Source organism: Pangasianodon hypophthalmus, chromosome 3, assembly GCF_027358585.1.
Source record: "Pangasianodon hypophthalmus isolate fPanHyp1 chromosome 3, fPanHyp1.pri, whole genome shotgun sequence".
In the NCBI taxonomy this organism is placed as follows: Eukaryota; Metazoa; Chordata; class Actinopteri; order Siluriformes; family Pangasiidae; genus Pangasianodon; species Pangasianodon hypophthalmus.
The window spans coordinates 4,722,038-4,746,275 of NC_069712.1; the positions used below are offsets into that span (position 1 = coordinate 4,722,038).

General features: G+C 37.6%; 1 long non-coding RNA gene across 1 annotated transcript; it reads left to right on the top strand.

The window, feature by feature from the left end:
* Positions 1-349: 349 nt before the first annotated feature.
* On the top strand, positions 350-21,399 carry LOC117596893 (uncharacterized). Its single transcript, XR_008301384.1, has 3 exons — positions 350-450; positions 18,321-18,407; positions 18,602-21,399. It is a non-coding gene; the product is annotated as an uncharacterized LOC117596893 (long non-coding RNA).
* Positions 21,400-24,238: the final 2,839 nt, after the last annotated feature.

Genomic DNA, 24,238 nt, shown 5'->3' on the forward strand with positions numbered 1-24,238 from the left:
AATCTGATTGGTCAGAAGGTGTGCATTTATTATTTATTCATTTATTTAGCAGGCACTCCACATAATCTAAGACTAATAATAAACAAATTTTTTTTTTTTAAAGTGTGAAAGTAAAACCAATAATGGCAATTAAATAAATATTTCTTTACTTTGTTTACAAACAGTACATGACTCATGAGTAATCGTTTTACAGATGTATTTGCCTTAAGTAAAGCTTTTGTAATGCCGTAAAATGGCACGCATGCGCGGTACAGATCGGACTGTGTAAAGCAAAATAAATAAATTAATTAATTAATTGATTCATTAAAAAATAAATTGCGCATGCGCAAACAGTGGCGTATGCGCGGTGGTAATCACGTGGGAAGTAACCCGGAAGTCTCTTCACTGTTGTGGAATCACATTTTGTTCATTAATTTCGTTTTTCTGCATCTGATTTTCATGACATTGTCTGTAAGTTCCGGCAGTATTTTATTATTATTATTATTATTATTATTATTGTTAGAACTGTATCTACGTTTACATCTTTACAGATTTCTTGTTGATATATTGAATATTTTAGACATTATGACCTGCTGTTCAAGTTATCAGTATTATAAGACTTTGGTCATGGTGCCACAGACCATTTACATATTTACAAAATTTTCTCATTTGTGTCAAAAGTGCAGACAAAGTGAAGTAGTGGTAGTGAAAAGTCAGGAAATAAACATGGAGGAAATGGTTATGGATGGAATAACTTACTTATATTATTGTAAATATTGCCAAAAAGAAAGTGCAAAGTGAAGAAGCAGAAGGTTGGGACATACATTTATGATCAGTGATTAGTTGTTCGGATCAGTGGTGATCAGGGATTGGTCATTGGAAACAATGGTAATTAGTGATTGGTTGTTGGAAACAATGGTAATTAGTGATTGGTTGTTGGAAACAATGGCGATCAGTGATTGGTCCTTGGGAGCAGTAGTGATTAGTGATTGGTCCTTGGGAACAGTGGTGATTAGTGATCAGTTGTTGGGAACAGTGGTGATTAGTGATTGATCGTTGGGAACAGTGGTGATTAGTGATTGGTCGGTGGAAACAGATAGTGATTGGTCATTGGGAACAGTGGTGATCAGTGATTGGTCGTTGGGAACAGTGGTGATCAGTGATTGGTCGTTGGGAATATAGGCTCACACAAGCACAACTCAGTCAGGCTTTACACACTGGTGGTGAGTCGACTGAATTTTAATGTGGAGAGCCGTATGGAGTACAGGACAGTCTGCTCAAAAAGTCGCCATATTTGCTGCTAAGTTTTTTTTTAATTCTGACATGTCACCAAGAATGCACCCAGAAGGACATTATGGAATTTTGCTATCAAATAATTTTGCTTAATTTTAAGGTAATTTCTTATAAAAAAATGAAGAACTAGGTAGTGCATGACCAAGTGCATGAATGTAAATGATAGTAATATTAAGGATACAGTGTGTGCATTTTTGCCTGAACTTGCAAGCCCTAGTGTATGCATTGTGTATTGTGTTGTGTGCGCTGTGAATAACCTCGTATTCGAGAAGTTGTGTGTTAGTCATTTTAGTCATGTTACACATGGATTTGCATATCTGGGTACAAAAGCCAAAGTCAGTGTTGATGTTGAGGCCTCTTTTCCACAAATTTTTCTCACTGGAGGACATTTTATAGAGCTCAGTAAGGGTTTTGAATTAATTTGCTAATTAATTTTAGATCTGTCAGTGGAGGGGGTGTAATGTGTTGCTAAATATGTTGGTTTTTTCTTTTGCTTTACTTGCATTTTATTAATGTACTATGGATGTTGTGCATTTGAGTTTCTAAGTGAAAGAAAGGATATTTTCAAAAAGGTGTTGTAAATGTATGATGCGTTTTTCTCGATCACTTCACTGGAGATTTATTGTGTAGGCAGTCAGCTTTGTGTCACATGGTTTTACTTGTATTCAGTATGATGGAAAACTGTAAGATAAGTCAGCAATTAACCATGATGGGCTATGCTCTTGTAAGATAGTAATCAGCGACAGGGTGGAGACAAGCGGCCCGGCATGAAGTGGAGTTACTGTTACAACACCGAATTTAATTATTTTCTGAATTAAAAACAGCACATTCTGAAAGGTTTTATTCCTCATAGCACAGCACGTTGCCAAAGATTAAGTGTTTTAATTATTTAAGAATGACATGTCGTACTTTCTATTTATTTATAGTTACATTTAATGTTGCTGAAATTATTTCCAAGTCAAACTCATATGTCATTAATCATATAAACAAAGGGAGGTGATGAAGCAGCTCTAATGAAAGGCCAGAAGGGTGATCGCATTTACAAATCTGTACATAACATAAAGGCAGAAGACATTTTAACTACACGGTGTATGTGCATATTTCAGATAAATAACGTAAAACATTAATAAAATTCGATCAAACTGAGAAACTGCATTTTTGCCTGGCCCAGCCTACTATAACTGCAACTTACCTTTGTACCTTTTTGTACTACTTTGTTGTAATCTAATTCAAAAATCATATTGTTTTTGTATTACTGTTTGAATTTATTCAACATCTCATGGGAAAAAGTGGTTTTTGTCAGCAGAGTAGATGGAATGCCTTATCAATAGATGGAGCCAAATGCAAATGGCTTCACCTCATGAAAACAAATTGAAAAAACAATTGTTTTTATTTCTATGACAGCAGCTTTGACACAAAAATTTCTGAAGCAGAAATAGTTAACTGATGAAGTATCCTATGTGTCAGTTTTTTTCCCCCAAAAGCTCAAGCACATATTTTACTTTTAATAAGAAATTCTGGTCTTTTTCCACATGCAGTAATATTCTTATTGAAAACTGAACTTCAGATTAATCAATAATTAAACTATTGATCTGTTTATTTTCACTTCTGTACTTATGAAAGTTGCACTGTGCATCTACAGATTGTAGTTTGTGTTGCACATGACAGTGAGGGCTAACCATGAGATAGGCATATACAGATACTTGATAGTGATATGGGACTCTCGTGTCAGCCTTCATGGCTAAAAATCTTATATGAGGTTAGCTCCTAGATTGCAGGTATTTCCACATGATGACATGCCATGTAAGCAAAAAAGTGCCACTGTGTTGGTGCCAAAGGTAAATAATAAAAAACATTAAAAGGATGAACCTAATGCTGACCATGTTGTAAACCTGTGTCCACAAGCGTAAGGTATCCAATCACAGTTCAGAAGGACTTCTTCTTTATGTGAACGCATGCCTGAGATTATGAGCCCCTGCCCTACATTACCTCAGAATCTGTCCTGGGTGTGGACTCAAGCATTTGGATCAAGTGGTTCTACATGTCCATCTTCCACTACCCCAGCCTCAGACAATGATGTGCTAATCGATGGTTAGTCACTGACAACACTGTATTTACATTAGCAGATGTATTTAAAAAGAATATATTGTAGTCTTAGTTTAGTCGTTTAGAAAGAAGGTTGTCGTGTGCTTGGATAAAAATACTTGCTTCAGGTGTTTCCTTGCTATAAGTGGTATCCCTTCCACAAAATGGTGGTAATTCCCAGGATCTGCTGATAAGTTTCCCTTATAGTAAGCTATTTGTTTGGTAGTTTTAGGCTGAAAGTGGGGGTGGTTTTAGGCAACAAGGAAGGTGAGACTCCCACTTGAACTGAGATGATACAGTATACAGATACAGATACAGTATTTGGCCAAAGGTTTGTGTGTACCTGAGTATCACACCCCTATATGAGCTCCATGAAGACATGGTGTGTGAAGGTTGGAGTGGAGGAACTCGTGTGTCCTGCACAGAGCCCTGACCTCAACCCCACTGAACACCTTTGGGATGAACTGGAACCCCGACTGCACCCCAGACCTCCTCACCAACATCAGTGCCTGATCTCACTATTGCTCTTGTAGCTAAATGGAAAGCCTTCTCAGAAGAGTGGAGCTTGTTATAACAGCAAAGGAAGAGTAAATCTGGAATGGGATGTTCAACAAGCACAGATGGGTGTGATTGGTCAGGTGTAGATGACAAGCATTTTTCTTTATTCTCTTATATAAATTGCATTTGCTCTGCTTCAGCTTTAATAAAGATAGAGAAATGACAACTTGTGCTTCTGGTATTTAAGTTCAATATATATTTCTCAATATTTCAGTCTCTTGTCCTGATTTCGCATCTGATTTTGGTTTTGCACTTTTTTTTTTGTAGTTTTTGACTATGAATCATGTTCATGCAAGTTGTTAATTCTGTTTACTTTTAGGTCATTCCTGTTAGTTTGGCTTTCCCAATTCTGTTTTTGCTCTTTAGTTCAAAACTTTATTTCTGTTATCCTAGATGTCCCAAAAACTTCAAAATGACCAAAATAGAAAAAAAATCTGCTTGGTATCTTAAAAAATATAGTAAAAATCCAGCATTTGAGCAAGGCATGTTTAAAAGTTTTTACACAGCTACCTGTGTCTGGGAGCCCAAGAGTTCAAAAACTGGCCATGCCTTCTGGGTGGGAGGGGCATACTCTCTCTCCTGTCAATCACAGTCACGCTAGCCAGTCATGGGCGTCTGTGAGCTCACGGGCTGGAAGAGGATGGATAGCGCTAACCTCATCTGTGATAAATGAGCAGCATTGTGAAAAGGTACAGTTGGCTGGCTTCACATCTCTCGGAGTAAGCACTTTATAGCCTTCACCCTCATGGGTTGTTAGCTGTTGTACGATAGGGCAGACCTAGGGGGTGGGTGGGAATTGGCCAAGACTAAATTGGGGAGAAAATCCCAAATTGGGGATAAATCCCCACCCCAAACAAAAAAAAATTATGAAATTTTCTTCTCTTGTTTTGCTGCCTAATCAAACAAATATTTGGAAGTGGGGAATTGTTGAATACTGAACAAAGATTCTTGATCGTTAGGTAATCTACATTTGCTTGATTCATTTCCTTCTTTGATTTTTAAATTTACCAAATGGTCCCAAACCATATATCAAGGTGCATACATCAGTTTATACCACCGCAGTGTTAAATTCTTGAATGAGACTGGTCAGGAGGTGTTATTTAATTTCCTAGAACAGCAGTTCTGACAGTAGTACTGTGAGGCAAGCCACAGGCTTAAATTAATGCGCTCCTTCAAATATATTATTGTTTCTAAAACAAGTCATTCACAGCAAGCACTACACAATAATCTATATCGAGTAATAAACAGATCTTTTTGTTTGTTTTTTAAAAAAATGTGTCATTTAATAGAGAAAAATGTATGCCCGTTGGTATGCTGAAGCGTTCTTTTAGGCGATATTTATTTAAAATTTATAAAGGTATCTTTATTGTAGAAATCAGAGGTACAGCTGTAACCTTTTGTGCCACATGAGAGTCTTCACACACAAGTCTTAAGGACCTTGAATTTTCCATTTCTCAGTAACATGACAGGCATGTTTTTTTTTTTTTTAATTAATTTATAAAATTTTTTATTCCCCTACTCACTGTACGTGGTATAACGTAAATCATGTTTCCAACCCTGGTCCTGTCTTTTTTTTTTTTTTTTCCCTTGCTTTAGAGCAGGGTGAACACTAAAATGTGCAGGATGGGGAACCTAGCCTTCAGGACCATGGCTTAGCTTGTCTCGTGGATGTTCCACAACATTAATTGTGACTATAAATGAAATAAAGAAAAAGATTTTGTCCTTGGCTAACTGTTGTGGTATAAGAGGAATAAAACACTTTAGGATGTGCTGTTCTAGGATAAACTTCAGGGTGGACCTGAGCATTTCCTGAGGTGTTTTATTCTGTAGTGTATTTTCCTGCTCTAACACCTTCACTTCAACTAATGAGTCAAACAAAAGGCTTTTTTAGATTAGTATAACTAGACATAATTGATGCTTTTATTTCATGTTCTACAATGAATTGAATGATATTTTTATTCACTTCAGTCCTGATTCAGGCTGATCTAAATTAATGATTATTTTACAAATCATTTTTAATGAATAATACATTTACATTGACTTTCTAACATTCTTTTCATTCGCAGAGAGGAATGTCATTCATGGTTCTCCCCAACCATCACAGACAGTTTCATAAAAAAAAAAAATTGGCCAGGAGAGAACTCTTTTGTACAGTGGTAGGCCTAAAAAAGAGCACTAAATAAGTGTAGATGAACAGTCTATGGGTCTTACATGTACACTAAATGGCCAAAAGCTTATGGACTCCTGATCATCACACCCATATGTGGTTATTCTCCAAACTGAGGTCACAAAGTTTAAGACAATTGTGTGTTATAGAATGTCTTTATATGCTGTAGCATTACAATTTCCCTTCACTGGAACTAAGGGGCCCAAACCTGTTCCAGCACGACAATGTCCCCGTGCAGAAATTATTATAAATGAAGAAATCTTATAATAATTATATGTATATCAAGTTTCCTATGGTCATACATATACAAATGGGTTGTGAGTCAAATATATATATATATATATATATATATATATATATATATATATATATGTATATATATATATATATATATATATATATATATATATATACATATATATACATATATATATATATATATATATATATATATATATATATATCAGTATGCTGTTCTGACTGTTTTGAATGATAATTGTAACTACCTGTAGTTATAGAAAAGGCTTTTCAATACCCTCAAGTTTTGATTCCTCTATGCTAACCAAACAATATCTTTTTTTCCACTTGTTCATTCCCTTCAGAATATCTTAAAAATGTCTGCTTCTAAGCCAAGAATGCAGACACAACTCTCATTATGCTCATACAAAGACACAAAATAGCAATCCAGTTACACACAGTTCACACAGGAGGGAAGCCATATTACTGCTCACAGTTTGGGAAGAGTTTTACTTTTTCAAACCTGTTAAAGACACACAAGTGCAGATGTTAAATCAGGGTGTCCCAAAGGTCTCCATATTTCCTGTTAAAGTCCATCGTGACCTTGTGACAGTTTCACAAGCCAGCCATGAGAATGATTTCAATACCTTCTTCTTTTGTCAAAGGCCTTCTCAAAGGCTATCTGAAAAAAAAATATATATATTTTTTTATAAATATATATATATATATATACAGTGTATAAAAACTAAGTATGAAAAATTTTGGAAGACATTTTGCTAGAAAGTATTAATTTCCCCTGTATATGGAGACTTTTGGGACACCCTGTAATTAATTAACATTCAATATGCTGTGAAGCATATAATGGAAAAGGAATTTACACTACCCAGAATGCAGTGGAAGACCCAGTAGAGGAATAAAACAACAACTTTAAAATGAAAGTGTATAAGAATAAAGTATGAGTCTGTCAGATGTATTGGAGTCATTTATTGGACAGTGTTTCAAACAACAATCTATTAGGCAGAAGGTTTATTTTTTTAAATAAATAATTTCATAAATCAAAGATGCCGTGAAAACAGCTGAAACCATCTTTAGGGAAGTCTTTCATTGTTGCAGCATTCCCAAAGACATTATATCATACAGGGTAGTACAATTTACATCCCATGTATGGAAAGCAATTTGCAAACAGGTAAATAGTGATGTCAGGCTAGACTCCAGTTAACAAGTCGAGCAGCTCAACCAAGAAATGGGAAGATTCCTACACTCGTACCGTTTTAATAATGAAAATGATTATACAAGTATACCTCGTCCAGCACCTACTCTATTCAACAAGATAGGGTTGATGTGTGCTATAGGAGGTGTATGTTCTTGAGGTGCTGGGTCTTTAAAGAGGACATCACCCAGGCCGACCTGTTCACTGAACCAGGAGTATGGCCCATCAGAGAGGTGGCTCAGCTTCATGTGTGTTACATGGTGGGATGACACTTCACCTCCCTGTCAGCAGAGCTATTGATTATGAGATTATTATTGATTATCTCTAATGATCTCTTCCTGGTTACTTCCTGATTTAAGAGTTTTGAAGCTGTTTGTGTTTCTTTGTTTATGGAAAAGTGTAATTTCTTTGAGTCTTTATTACTGCTAGTATACTAGTATTGTTTTAGTGTTTATGTTATTAGTGTTTATGTTATTGGGCCTTTTGCATGATGCCTGCATCCTTACAATGCTGATCCTAAAAGCAATTGCACTTTGTCAAGATCTATATTAAAACCCCTTTGAACATGGATCGTCACTCTGAGTGCAATATGTTAGTGTTATTTAATCCAGTCATTAATTTAATGTAATCTTCCAGTGGAAGCACTTCAGAAGCAGAAGAAGTTCTTTCAAGTGATGCTTTGTTCTCCATTTCTTAAGCTGAACTGATTTTTGGCAAATGAACATTGAATTGACTTGCATTTTTAACTAGTTTTCTAATATTCTGTCAATATGCTTTGGGCACTGATGCATATTCCCAAAGTGGCTTTCAGAACATAATGAGGCTTACGCAATTTTTTATTTTTTTTTTTGGCCAAATCACTTTGACTGTAACAGTAACAACCACCAATTCAGATACACTGTTGTAATGTTTTGGGTTGTACCTAAAGTTGTCATTTTAAGTTTTAGATCTAGAAAAAAAATTCCTTCCTAAAGATTACCTGCATACGTACAAGTTATGTTATTTAGTTTGATGCCTGTATGAAAATGTATATACACTATATGGCCAAAAGTATGTGGACACCTGACCATCACATCCTTATGTGGTTCTTCCCCAAACTATAGCCACAAATTTGGAAGCACACAATTGTATAGAATGACTTTGTATACTGTAACTTTAAACTGTCTCTTCTCTATAAGTAAGTGCCCTAGTCCAAACCTGTTCCAGCATGACAGTACCACTGTGTACAAAGCAAACTCCTTAAAGACATGGTTTGCCAAGCTAGGTGTGAAAGATCTCAAGTGGTCTGCACAGAGCTCTGACCTCAACCCCACTGAAAACCTACGGGATGAATTAGAACACAGACTGTGTGCCAAGCCTTCTCGCCCGATATCTGTGCCCGACCTCACTAATGTTCTTGTGGCTGAATGAGCAGAAATTCCCACTGCCACATTCCAAAATATAGTGGAAAGCCTTTGTAGAAGAGTGGAGGCTGTTATAACAGCAAAGCAGGACCTACTTTCCTATTGGATGTTCAGCAAGCACAAATGGGTATGGTTAGGTGTTCACATTCTTTTGGCCATATAGTATGTAAAGTAGCACCAACTTCCCATGTCTCATTGCTCAAACCTGCATTCTCTCCAGCAAAAGGTCATACATTTGAACCATCTCTTTCTCTGGACCTTGAGAATAGACAAGGATACCTTGTCCAACACCTACTTGATTCAAAGAGACAGGATTTATGCATGCTGTAAGAAGGGTACTGTCCTGAGGAAAGGTACTGTGTTACTACAGAGGACAATCTAGATCCATCTCTCATCACCCAGACTGACCTGTTTACTGAACCAGGGGTGTGCCTCATCAGAGAGGTGCTTGGCCTTATGGGGGTATGTGTTAGATAGTGAGATGACACTTCGCCTCCCTGTCAGGAGAGCTTGTGTTCATTTGAGTATGAATGCAAAGTAGTTCCTGCTTTCAAACCATTTATTGGAAGATTTTCACCTGAGTCGGCCTTCAAGCTAAGCTTTTTATAGTTATTAATTTCTATGTTTTCATTTTCATTGTATTTTGTCTTTTTGTAACATCTTCATTTTTTAGAAGAACTTTTTTTTAACATTTTTTTTATTTAAAGACAGCAAATAGTGGTCATCTACTTTGGATGCCTGTAATCCTCACCAAAGTGCCATGACTAAGGTGAATATAATACTTTGATAATGGCCAACAATTCACTTGATCAGTGTGTCAGGTGCAGGATGTTTAGTCATTTTTCTTCCATTCTTAGTAATAGCTTTATTTCTGATCATTTTATATTAATTAACACTATAATGAAAAGACTTCAGCATTAGACATGTACATCCAGACGCTAAAGAGGACTACATATGGCAAGAGCAGCATAGATTTGGACATTCTAAGTGCTTTAGACAGAAGTAGTCAACCCCTAACTCTGGCATTAGAGCCCTCACAGCAGGGCGAATGGGTGATGACTTGGCAGCATAATTTCAAAGCCAAATCTAATGCTAAGGCTTGCCACAGGAGCACCACTTGTCTCCGCTTCACATGTCAAACAGGTTTGCTCAATGAGGCACCCACTCAGAAGTCTGTAGAAAGAGCTCTGGTTTTAAGGGACTCTATTTTATGGCACATGAAATTGGCTAGGTCTTTGGGGGCAGGAGCAGTTTAGTAAGCTGTATACCTGGAGGCATGGTGCTGGACATTGAAGGTAATCTTTTGATCTTAGGATTGTATAAGTTTTCGAAGATAGTTATTTATGTAGGGGCTAACGATATACACCTTCATCAGTCTGAGCGTACTAAGGCTAATATTGTAGAGGTGTGTGAATTAGCAAAGATGATGTCTGATGCCATAAAATACTTTGGCCACATCCCAGTGTGACGTGGCAAGGTAGCTTACGGAAGGTAATGTTCACCGAACTGTTGGGTGTTCAGGTGCTGCTCCAAAAACAATGTGGGCTTTATAGACAATTGGAGTAATTTTGAAGGCAGCGCTGGCCTTCCATCTCACTCAGGAAGATGCTGCTCTTATTGCTTATAACATAGTTATAGCTTATAACATCTCCTAGTCTCAGAACCTCGGGCCTAGTTAATCAGCGACAATCCAGAACTGGGGCCAGGGAGCAGACCAAGAGGCTACACTGACTGTGTGCTAGTTGCCTTGAGTCATCACTCAGTTTCCAATTTAAAAAAAAAAAAATTTAGAAATGCTTAGAAAATTGTTTTAGTAACTAGCATCTTTGTTTATTTTAGTAACTAACATCATTGTTTTAGCACTTCATCTCCCATAGTTGTCATTTCATTTCCCAGGATTGTCAACTTCATCATCATCTGACCCCACAGAACTCAATCAGGTGAATGAATGCTTAGTGTCAGCGTTCCGCTACACTCTAGATAATGCCCCACTTAAATGAAAAATAATTAGGGAGAAAAAAATAGCACCCTAGTATAATGATCACACATACACCTTAAAACAGACTACAGAAAAGTTATAATGTAAATGGCATCAAACTGAATTTTTAGTATTCCAAATTGCATGGGAGAACAGCCTTTTTAATTATAAAAAGGCTCTTAGTACTGCTAGATCAGCATATTCCTCCACCTTAATAGAAGATAACAAAAACAATCCTAGATTCTTGTTCATTACATTATCAAGGTTTACTAGGAATAAGACCATCACAGAAGCACAAATTCCACCAGTATGTAATAGCAATGACCTTTTCAAAGACAAAATTGAAAATGTTAGACAAAAAATTGAAAGCATTAACTTAAAGTCTTCAAGTCATCAATTTGTGTACTATATCCCTTATCTACATGTTTCCTCAAACAGATAGTACCAGAAGCAATCAGTTTCTCTCTCAGCACTATTTACATACCCAAATCCCTTAGGTATCCTAATCAAACCCTTGATCAAATCCTTGTTCATGTATTCGTTAACTATAGTACAGACTATTGTAATGCAATGTTCTGGATGCACCTAACAAACTCCAATGCAGCAAAGTCCTTACTAGAACCTAAAGATTTGATCACATCATCCCTATCTTATTTACACTGCACACACATTGATTATAAAACACTACTCTTGACTTAGAAAGCACTGAATGGTCTCACACCCAAGAGGACTTTTGGTCTTTTATGATCCACCGTACCTGCTTCGATCAAAATGTGCAGGCTCTTTATTAGTACCTAGAATAATTAAGACTGCAACAGGAAAAATAATTAGGGAGATTTGGGTCTTAATTGGTTCCTACTATACATCAACTCATGTGGTGAAATGGATATAGTGAGATGTGGTGTAGCCCGATAAACTCATAGCCAGTCTGTCACAGCCTCCATCCATCGCCGCGACTGAAGGATAGCTGGCTGTAGGCAGCTCCTCAGGGAACAATGGAATCTTTCAATGGCACAATTTGCCACAGGATAATAGACTGAAGGGAAAATATGCTGTATGCTGTGACACTTTAGGAACTCAGAAAAAGCAGGTGAAGTAAACTGAGGCTTATTTTGTATCACAATGTATTTTGGATTCCCATGGTGACTGAACACAGAGGGCAGGAACTTGATCACATTATCATTTGTAGCATTGGAAGAAAAGGCATGATCAGACCACTTAGAAATTAGTGAGCATATTAGCATACTGACATGTAGGAAGGGTTGTGGCAAAAGGACCGACAATGTCAAGGCCTACTTTCTTCCATGCTTTATCATTTGTACTGGCAGCAGAAGAGCAGGACAGCTGCAAGCTGTTTATCAATACACTGGCAAGAAATACAGGATGAAATAGCAGTCTAAACTTGTGAGTCTATTCATGGCCACCAGTAAAGGTCTAGCAGTCTGTGATTTATGTGCACAATCCCCTGGTGACCTTCGTGAGCCAGTGTAATGACAGTGTGACATAGGAAGGTAGTAACCACAAGTCATGCCACTCTGAAGAAAACTGTCCTTACCTGAGAGTTCTCTTACTTCATCTATAGTATGAGGGTCAAGACCAGACTTGCATTCTTGATAGATGATTGCCACCCATGACTAATCTATTAATGAAGAGCTTCCATTTCAGGGCAGGTACAGCTTCAAAGTCATTGACTGGCAAAGAGTGCAGTGTGAAGGAAATCTGTGCCACTAGTTCAGGTCCACTAGAAGAGTCGGCATGTTCAGGCAGAGAAAGACACGAAAGGCAATCAGCATGATATTTTCAGTACCTGGGCAACATACTTCATCATAATCAAAAAACAGTAGGCATGCTTACCCACAAGCAATTCGCTTGCCAGCTATCCCATCCATCTTTTGTGGTAAGCAATGTTGTGAATGCTTGAGGGTGAGTTCATACGGTAAAACCCCATAAGTATGTCAGCCATTTCGCAGCAGCCCACACACAGGCTATTGCCTCTTTTTCAAATACAAACTACTCTTGTTCTGATGCAGTGAAAATTCAAGAAGGAAAGGCAACTGATCTGACAGTTCCATTTGTATGTATCTGAGCCAACACAGCACCCAGTTCATAATCAAGGGCATCTGAAGAAATCACTGAACAGAAAGCAGGGTCATAGATTGTATGTACAGGGCTACTCACTGAGCTCCTTTACTTTCTCAAAACCTTTCTAAGCAGCAGTCCATATGAATTTGTCTTTGTCTTTAGTATGCTCACAAATAGAAACCACAATGGTTGCAAAATTGGAAAGGAATTTAGAATACCAGGACACTAAAACCAGAAAGGAACATCTGGTGGAGATCCCTTCCGGAGAATACCGTCAGCAGTAATAGCATGTCCTAGGTAGCACAGTGATGATTTTCTGAAGTGGCACTTGTCACCGTTCAGTACTAACTCTGCTTCTCTCAACTTTAGCAGAACTTTACACAGGGTCTGGTCATGCTCCTCAGTAGTGGCACCATATGCAATGAGGTCATCAAAGTAGCTCTGGATGTTGAGGACACCTTGCAAGACAGTTATAGTCATCCTTTCAAAGGCAGAAGGTATAGAAGCCAACCTGTAAGGAACCCTAGAAAATCTGAAAAGCCCACCCTGTGTTATGAAAGCTGTAATATCTGTAATGCTATCTTCATGTAATGGCAGCTGGTAGTATGTGTTTGCTAAATCGATGGTGGAAAATACCTTAGCACCTCATAGACTTGACAGTAGCTCATTCACATGTGGCAGTGGATAACAGTCAATGACAATGACTTTGTTTGGCTCACAGAGGTCAGTACACATTCATGTGCCTCCATGTTTCTTTCTGTGACTACAGTAGGAGACACCCAGGGGTAAGCATAATTTTTTTCAAAGACACCTGCCTTCAGCAGGTGGCCCAATTCAGCAGAGACAGCAGACCTAATGGCAAAAGGCAGTCATGTTAGCTTTTGGTGAACAGGCTTAACTGTTTTCACCACCCTGTGTCAGTGGCAGCAATAATTTAGGGTGAAGCAATGAGGTGTAAGTGAGCTCAGTGTCTTTACTAATAAAAAGCTGCAAGGCAGTAATCAAGTCCATTCCTAGTAAAGCAGTCCTGTTTTTCACCACGAAGAGTGTGGCAACTGCAGAGGAGTTTCCCACACATACTTGTGCTTTCAGACAACCCACGACAGGAATTTCTTCTTGAGTGTAGGTCACAAGTCTATCCATACGAAACAATGGGCCTCATTTGTCAAGCTGAATATGAACGTATTTATTCACAAATCACTGGTATGAGCATTTACACAAAAAATTTGGTATTCATCCATTTGGTATTCATTTGGTATAAATCCCATAAATTTCATTGGAATTTCATTTACCTCAGCATATTCTTCTAATGTTGTACAACACTTTAGAACCAGCATTAATTTGGCCAACAAAAAAATCTTGTGCCATTCCTGTCCATGTCCGAGTTTTGTCCACCTTTGCATTTCTTCTACTGGCACATTTCAAAAAGAAATAAGTGGCTGATCTGGTATGTTGCAAGCTACAATGAACCGTATACTCCCTAGTGTGCTGCATTCCATCATCCATCTTGTTCCTGAATACATCAGCTGTCCTTTCGACACATTCACTTGGGAACAAACTGCAGTCAAGCAGGGATTTTTAACCACCTACTGTTGTGGATTCTGGCCAAGAATGGTCAGGTGTGGGAGTGAGACGAGCATGGGGAGCAGGAGGAGGTGTGTGTGGCCCAGGCGTTCTGGGCTACTGAGCACCAACCCACAGGCCACACAGCACAGCTCACTGAGACACAGACAGAGACAGAACTGGTCATGGAGAGAGGCTTTACTAACTTACATCTTTGTAAGACCTTTGTGATTAAGATGTGGAGATGTATGTTGATCATATTTTAGTTTTAGAAATACTGTAGGGCTTCAATTTCTGGTATGCATGCTACCCAGACATTGATACATTACTGTGCTTATATTACTTAATCATATTATAATGCTTAATATGTGTGATAGATATGTGATGGCGATGTGCCACTCTAATCTTGTGAGTGTTCAACAGCTCAAGAGATATGGTAAAATAAAGTACATTCACAGGCATGCAGTGTGAACGTAGTTTGTGAATGTACACTAATGGGGTGTTGAAAGGTTGCTGGATATGCCTGGACACAGCCAGAGGAACATTACTTTATCACCCTACAAAGGTCAGCCATATAATAATGGCCTTGTTGCATTTTACATAACCCAGCTTTGAAGCATTGTGTTCCCCTGCCTGAGATTGTACTACCTGCATTCCTCCTCCAGCCCTAAATGAAGACCGTAGTGAGGATGCGGTTACCACACGTCAGCACTTCTGTGTCTGTAAAGCAAAGGTTTCAGGCATAAATGGGAGAAATTCAGCCATCTGTTTAATTTACATAGATTTTATTTTTATTAATTTTTATTTTAATCTCTATTTTAACCACCACTTTGAGCATAGCACTCTGCTTTGCCAAGACACCATCGGTGAGGACTCTTTGCAAATGCCAGGGAGGGTGCAGTGTGTGAGATGCTGAAGGGCACAGCAGCATGAGAGGCTTCTGCTGCTCGTGGATCCCTGACACACTTGGATCTGGAAGAAAATAAAACAGTTTCTCTGTTTGATGTGCTTGCTGTGCACGATGACCTAGGTAAAGTATAGATATAGTTCTGTAGATGAAACAATTCAATTAACAGATGTGGATTGGTGTTAGAAAGACATTCTGAGTTACACTGGGAATATTGCTAACAGTGCTTAATCATCTCTTGAATCTTTAACCCCATAGACGTTCAATTTTCCAAGATGTTGGAAAACCTCACCATGGCAATTAAATGTTAGAATACTGGCAGTGTCCAATCAACTTGTGAATCTTCAAACACATGGGTCTGCAGTGTTCCAAAATAATGGAATACCTCACTGTAGTAAGGACAGCGTGCCAGTTTAACCTGTTTAGTCTGCATCCACAATCCTGTTACCCAGAAAGGAAATTAAGGAATAGGCACTGGCTTACCTGATTCACTTCCTTTTCCTTGGTCTATCTACTCCATTCCTTCTTTTCTGAATAACCCATTGCTATCCCAGATGCATCCCCAGTTTTTGGTGTGGAAATTTCACCTGAAGGAGAGCAGGGAAAAGCATGCTGAATTCACAAGCTCAAGCCAAAAAAGGTGTTTATTGAATCTGATACAAGAACTATTCAAGTAGCAGACGTAATCAAAATCACAAATACATCACTTCTTCATATACTGCATAATTCTAGCAAAAGAATTTAGTTATAGAGAGAAGGAGGATCTACATCTTATTGGTAATTGACCGTATCAGTCTAACAAAGGAGGAGTAAAGCCAGGGTGGCTCCATCTGGTTTCTTCTACAGGACTTGGAAATCAGAAACGAAAACCTTGATGCTAAAAGGAAAACATTGCATTGCATACTAGGTTATTATCACCTCAAAAATATAATAGAACATTGTTACTTATTCTTAGGTCTCCTTGACTGTATTTCTAATAGAGGAACAGTCCATCTAGTCTCCCTCCCCCCAGTCTCAGATGATGAGGTGCTGATAGATGGCTAATGACTGTGAAATGCCCTGTCATTGGATTATCCTGTGTCTTTGTCCTCAGGTGTATTTAAATAAGCCACTCTGTAGCCTTAGTTCAGTTATTTAGAAAGAGGGCTTGTGTGTACATTTGGATTAAAAAAAAGCTTGCTTTAGACATTAACCTGCCAGTCGTTTTTGTTCCACACCTTGGTGATAATTCCCATAATTCTCTATAACAAAAGCAGAGAACTGAGCAACTGGCTTTCTTACAAAAATTTATGTTCTGTTATCTTATGCAAGTATTTTAGATTTTTAGATTAGAATTAGTTTCAAGTCATATGTGTCCAATTCTTCTTATACCACTTTTAGTTGTAATGATTATGTACTCCACCATATTACCCTAGCTTCACTAGTCACCAAAAATTGTTTGGTATAAAAATAAGAAATAAAATTGGTGGAAAAGTTTAGCCTGTAGGTTTTGCATTACGTTGGTTAGTCTGTAAGTGGTCCACTTCTATTAAATACCAAACCAAATGTGAATATGCTCCTCTTTTTGAGCTAAAGACACCCAGCCATTCATTTCATATTGTATAGAAAGCAGTAAATAATTTAGAAGCCGAGGATTGTGAAAGCTGTGCAAAGATTCTTGATATTTAGGCTCCTGTAAAGCATCTAATATCTTCTAATTATTATAACTGTGTGTAATGGAGCACTATCATTTAATATATTCTTGGTTTAGCCCACATGAATAGGAGTATAATTACAATACATGATTAAGTAAACAATAAAACTGAATGCACTTCCTAACATTATTTTTTCTATCATTTGTATTTCATATTTTTGTATGTGTTTTTTCTTTCTGTTGGTTCTTTTCTTTAGGCAGATTATAGAAAATTAGTTATATGTTAATGAGTTTTAACAGGTATTGCACGTATTAGTCCCAATTGCTGAATAAACTTGAGTATCCTATTCTGCTTGATTCTTGATTCTCCGATCATTTTGTTCCCCACTTTCAATTGATGATAAAGTTTTGTACACATGAGATACTCATATTGTCTTTGTTTGTTTCAATATATAGCCTCCTCGCCACTGAGTAAAGGTTTGGGTTTTCGCATCTTGGTGGCAACATTGAAGATTTACAGTTTTGGAGAATAATGAGTGAAGAGAGGGCGATGACGCAGTGGAAACTGAAATATAATTCTGTTGTTTTCCTCTGTTGGTGACCACAGCATGTATCTTGTTAATTTGCTGGAAATGCACACAAGTTAAGAAAAATAATTCAACACGTACAGTAGATATCACTGAAATTCATTCATCTTGGTGGTGATTATATGGCAAAACAATTTAACAACCAACTTTTCCTACTGCTAGATTTTTTAGCTTAATTATCCCTCAAAAAAGGAGGGATAATGGCCCTGACAAAACATATGTAAAGTGTGAGGTGTTCATCTCTTAGCCTTAACACCTGAAACACCCCCACTGCACTCTAAAAACAAAAACATCTGGAAAAGAAGTGGTCATGTGAAGGTATAAAAACATCTATCCTACCTCTATGTATAATTAGTAGAAATATTTTCTTATAAGAATAATAATGAAAACCTTCTGCATTCATGCATACTACAAGTTTGAGTCCATATTACTGCTGCTAATTGATATAAACTCAAAGTGGCCATTAGTAAATATTTGCATATTAAGTATTTATAAAAGCTGTAGCAATAACATCACTTATCTACATGAACTACATTAGTTTTCTTCAGAATCAGTAGATAGCAACATTTTGTGTGACTGCTATAAATCTGTAATGCATTGGTAAATACCTTAGTTCCCCTTGTCTGTTTTCCTAATAGGCGAACGATCCATCCAGTCTCAGGCAACTTTGCATATCTTTAAATGGCTAGCTGTGAATCTCCCACACCGCAGTCCCAGATAATGAGGTATTAATAGCTGTGAAATTTCCTGTTGTTGGATTATTTTGTGTTTTTGTCTTCAGGTGTATTTAAAGATGGCAGTGTGTAAACGGTGTGTAATCTTAGTCGTAGTCATTTGGAAAAAAGGATGCTGTGTGCATACTTGGTTAAAAATACCTGGCTAAAGTGGTTTCTCTTCCACAACTTGTGCTAATTTCCAGGAGCTGCTGACAGACCCTGATCTTTAACAGGACAGAAAACTGACCAACTGGCATTCTAAGAGAAGGTAAGCTTTTACTTGTAACTTATTTGTTCAATACTTAACAGTAATTGTGGCTCAAACAGTCAGTAACCACAATTATGTAATTTCTGGGGACAACAGGACATTCCTGTAGAGTATTTATTATTTTCTATTTGAACACCTTTAAATTATGGTCAAATTAAATGCATGCTTAGCCTCTGGGTGTTACAGCTGGTAGTTCTACTTTAATAAAGGTTCTAATGAAAAAAATATTTGTTATAAGAATAAGAAAATTACCAAAGTTTTGGCTTCGCATTCTAACTACACTAGGTTAATCTGTAAGAGCTTTGGTCCACTTCTATGAATACAGAAAGAATAGTGAAAGAGAATAATATTCCTTACTTAATATCATATATTATTTCCAGTTTTATATTCAAAGTTGGTGGTCTCCAATCTTTTTGGTATCAGGAAGAGGATGCAGATTACTTCAACACAGTTGGGGTTGCAATTTACAGTTCGTGTTAACACAGACATTTTCAAAACATGGAAATTCTCTGTTGTTTCTGTAGCCAAAAGAACTTACAGACTGATGGACTGAGTCTCCCTATATGCTTTAACTGATGAATCCATGACTTAGAATAGAGCCAAATCTGGCTCATACTTATTCATTTTTTGTAATTGCAATGGCAATTGTTGGCATTCTGAATTTTCACTCAAAACATTTTTTCTAAATGTTATGATTTGGTCACAAATCTAATTTGCCTCACACCTCCAGGGTTGGGGGTTCGATTCCTGCCTCCGCCCTGCGTACGCAGAGTTTGCACGTTCTCCACGTGCTTCCACGAGGTACTCCGGTTTCCTCCCCTAGTCCAAATACATGCGTTGTAGGTTGACTGGCATCTCTAAATTGTCTGTAGTGTGTGTGAGTGGGCATGTGAGTGTGTGTGCAATTGTGCCCTGTGATGGGTTGGCACCCCGTCCAGAGTGTCCCCTGCCCTGTGTCCAGAGTCCCCTGAGATAAGCTCCAGGCTCCAGGCTCCCTGTGACCCTGTGTAGGATAAGTGGTACAGAACATAGATGGATGGATGTAATCAGACAAACAGCATCAGCTACTAAACAAAATCAGCACTTATCATTATCTGTCATTTTCCTCTTAGTCAGTGAATCCCCATCTGTGTAGCTAACCTTGGAAGTAAACACAGAGGTGTGTTAGCCTGGAGATTTTCTCTGTTTAGACACAAATGCAATCTATTTTATACAGCTTGCTATGCAAATTCATTCAGCATAGGTTTGTACTTTACTGTTTATATTATTTCTTTGTGTTTCTGCTTGACAAAGCAAGTAAATGCATTTTATTTTTGCATTGGAGAGAAAAAAAAATGGGTTTTCATTTATGACCACAAGATCACCATCCTCATCAGCACAGTGAAGCCAAAGGTGGCCTTCTGTGTGCATACAGTGATGCTGAAGGCTTTAATATTTGAAGCATTGGGAGTGAGAACGGGCTAAATTTACATCTGTTTGGATTAGTACACGTATGTGTCATTGATCACTGTTATTTGTTATGTTCTTGATTCAGCCCCCTTGCTAGTGAGAATATTATTAGAAAAAAATTAAACAAAGCATTTTAAATGATCTGTTCTCCTATGCAGTGGGATGTCATCATCTGATTCTCTTCATGCTAACAGGCCACGTAGACAGAGTCATAAAGAAATGAGCAAGGAGAGAATTCACAACTGCTCACAGTGTCTTTTCATATCAGAGCTACCTTAAAGCACACCAGCGCATTCACACAGGAGAGAAGCCATATCACTGCTCACAGTGTAGAAAAAGTTTTACACAGCAGAGTAACCTTAAAGGTCACCAGCGCATTCACGCAGGAGAGATGCCATTTCACTGCGCACAGTGTGCTAAAGGTTTTACAGAGCTGAGTGACTTTAAAGTACACCAGCGCATTCACACTGGAGAGAAACTATATACATGTTTAGAGTGTGGAAAAAGTTGTACAGTGCAGAGTAATCTTAAACGACACCAGCGCATTCACTCAGGAGAGAAGCTGTATCAGTGCTCTCAGTTTGGGAAGAGTTTTACTGACAGCAGCAAGCTTAGAAGACACCAGCGGCTTCATACAAGAGAGAAGCCGTATCACTGTTCAACATGTGGGAAGAAGTTAAAACCGAAAATATGAGCTGAAAAAACACGAGTGCATTCACACAGGGTAACACTGTAACGTTGCGCACAGTATGAAAAGAGGTTCAGTACACCAGCGTATTCGTAAAGGAGGACCGCTGTATCACTGCTTACAAAGTGGGAAGCGTTTCACGTCTTTAAACAGGGTAAAGATGCACAAGTGCAAGTGTTGAATCTGTAATGGCAGTCTTATACTAATTGCGCAGCATATGATAGAAAATAAATTTACACCAGATAAAGTGTCGTGGGAGAATTTGGCAGAGGAACCAAACAGTATACGTGAACAAAGTACGAGTCTGTTATATGTATTTAGTCACTTTTAGACTCTTGGCTGAATTTTAAATGCAGTTTTTTTGTGCATATACGTACATAATATAGTGACATTGTCAGTTCTGACACTTTTGACTGATTTTACATTAAGATGCATTAAATAAACATTAAGAAGCGAACACGGATAAGGATATATAAGCAAAGACATAAATGCAGTAAGTAAACCTGTGAGCTCCAGGCAAGATATTGCAGACAGTACAAAATGATGAGTATCCTATTTTTTCTTTTAATTAAAAAATTAATTAATTACCTGCCTCTAATCCATCTGTTTTTTGTTTTTTTTTTTGAATTGTTAATAAAATTTTGTTATTCTCAGACACTAGCTTCTGTCTTATTTTTTTTTTAATTTATTTAATGATATTCGGTACCTGGCATGCCCAGTCTGGGTTCTATAAACCTGGTATTTCAGGAACAGGGCTGCTGAAGAGTTATGTCATCCTTTATTTTTAGAGAATATATGGAAATAGCAGTACTGCTGCAGTCAGGGCAAACTACAGTATAGTTCTGCTGGTTTTCTTTCCCTTGCTACAATTTCTGGCACTGCAAGTAGGGTTTCAAGATTAGAGGCAATAGATTATCTCTAGCAACAGGTTAAAGATTAGTACGTTGTAGCTTCTTCTTCTTTTTTTCATGAGATTTCAAATCAGTGCATAGCACTTTGTATAGCACTTTTAACAATGGGAATTGTCACAAAGCAGCTTTACAGAAATATATCAATTCTGGATATACATTTTAAATGTATGAATTTATCCCTAATGAGCAAGACAGAGGCGGGAATGGCAAGAAAAAACCTTGAGAGGAACCAGACTCAAAAGGGAACCCATCCTCACCTGGGTGACACCCAATAGTGCGATTATAAATCATTTCTCTACATGTATACTATATGGTCAAAAAGCACAATTATGTAAACAATTGTAATGATTTCTATTCTTGTTTGGTCTTGGTCATCATGTCTGAAGTGCCCGCTGTAGATGAGCTGCAGTTGTTAATTGAGCATGTTCAGCAACTGCAGGTGATAATGATAGGCGGTTTAGGTGATAATGTGCACCTGAATGTTACATTGAGGCACCTAGAGAAAGGAAATGCTCTAGGCTTTCAGGTACCAGTACAAAGAACAAATTGTTCTTGAGAATGTTGGGAAAATGGTCCTGGATGTCCAGCTCCCACACCCCAGTTTCAGATGATGAGGTGCTACTAGATGACTAATGACTGTGAAATGCCCTGCCATTGGATTATCCTGTGTCTTTGTCCTCAGGTGTATTTAAAGAAAACCCTCTGTACTCTTAGTTCAGTCATGTGGAAAGAAGGCTACTGTGTGCATACTTGGAAAAAAAATACTAATTTTAGACATAAAACTGCCTAAAGTCATTTCTGTTCCACACCTTGGTGCTAATTCCCAGGAGCTGCTGATTGACGCTGCTCTATAACAGAGCAGCAGAGAACGGAGCAACTGGCTTTCGTACAAAAGGTAAGACTTTACTTTTAGTTTTCTGTTAAGGGTAGTGTTGGCTTAAGCAGCCTGGTAACATAATTGTTTACTTTCTGTGTTCAAGGGGAGCTATTTGTGATCCATTATCTTTTTAATTATTTTAAATTATGGTCAAATTAAATGCAGAGTTAGCCTCTGGGTATTACAGCTGGTCGTTCTGCTTTAATAAAGGTAGAGATGATGAATTATGCTTTGGGCATCTCAGACAAATATCTCTGTCTCTTACTAACTCCACAGCTTTTGATTTGGCTGCTTATAAGTCACTACTGCATTCACACAGGTTAAAGGCCATATCACTGCTCACAGTGTGGGGAAAGTTTTACTATAGTTACTCATAACTATGCTCTCCAGCAACATCACCCTATTCACAAAGGGAAGAAACCATATAACTGCTTTTTCAAACATGTTAAAGACACACATGTTAAATCTGTGATGATAATCTTGGGCTAACCTGAAAGCACATTATGGAGAATGAGTTTATACTGTCTAAACTACATCTATAAAGGTGTATGAGTCTATTACATACACTGTACATAGTCACCTCGTGGATTCTTTTTCTTTGAAATATTTACAGGAATTTCAGAGTTTCTTAGTATTTGGTACGTCCCCTTTTTGCTTTAATGACAGTGTGCACTCAGGCTCCACAACTCCACAAGTTTGTGCAAAAACCTTCTGATCCATTTTATATCAAATCCATTGGAGTGTCGTCTGAAAACACACTTCGATAGAAGAGATTAGACATCAGGAAAATCTGGGCTTTTGTACAAAGTACTTAACACGGTCAATATCAATATTTTCCCCCTTTTTTCAAATTTGATCCTTTTCCACTCAAATAGTATTTGTTTTTGCCTGACAAACATCTGGTCAGGAAACCTTTCCCATTGTAGACTGGTTATTTTTGGGGGGCTTTTAACAGACCTTTTTCTCCAGAATTTTAACATGTACACCATCAATAAGTATTGAGCAGGTGAATCTGTGATATATGTGTAAAAGTAAAGTCTAACTTAGGAAAAAGAAAAATCCCAGAAAACAGAAAAAAAAACATTGTATGACAAAATGAACTATATTAGCAGAATTCTCAGAATCAGATTCACTTTTATTGCCAAGTACCGAGGGTTTACACGTACAAGGAATCTGTCTTGGTGTACTGGTGCAGAGAGAGAATACAGAGAATATTACAAAATTCTTAGTAACTCAAGCAATGTAATAAACTAACTTTAGAGAAATCCTAATAAAGTTTATCACATTTTATTGTATTGTATTGTTTTGTGTTTGGGTTGTGTTGTGATTTTTTTTTTTGATATGTCCATATCAGTGTCTTAACTAAAAGAACTAAAACAACAATTTCCCTCCAAGACTCAAGTGATCCCAAGTTTCTATATTCCAGCCATCCTTTCAGCCAGTGCTTTATTGATTGATTGATTGATTGATTGAATGACGATTTCATGTAATACGTCTTAGGATCTTGGTTATTATTATTAAAAAAAAAGGAAAGGCCCAAAGGGTTCACCCAAGGTTATGATAAGATTTAGGTGTAGGAATAGCATTAATCAGCTGCATTAATAATTATGTCGATGAAAGGTCCTCACAAGGGGCCATTTATCAAGC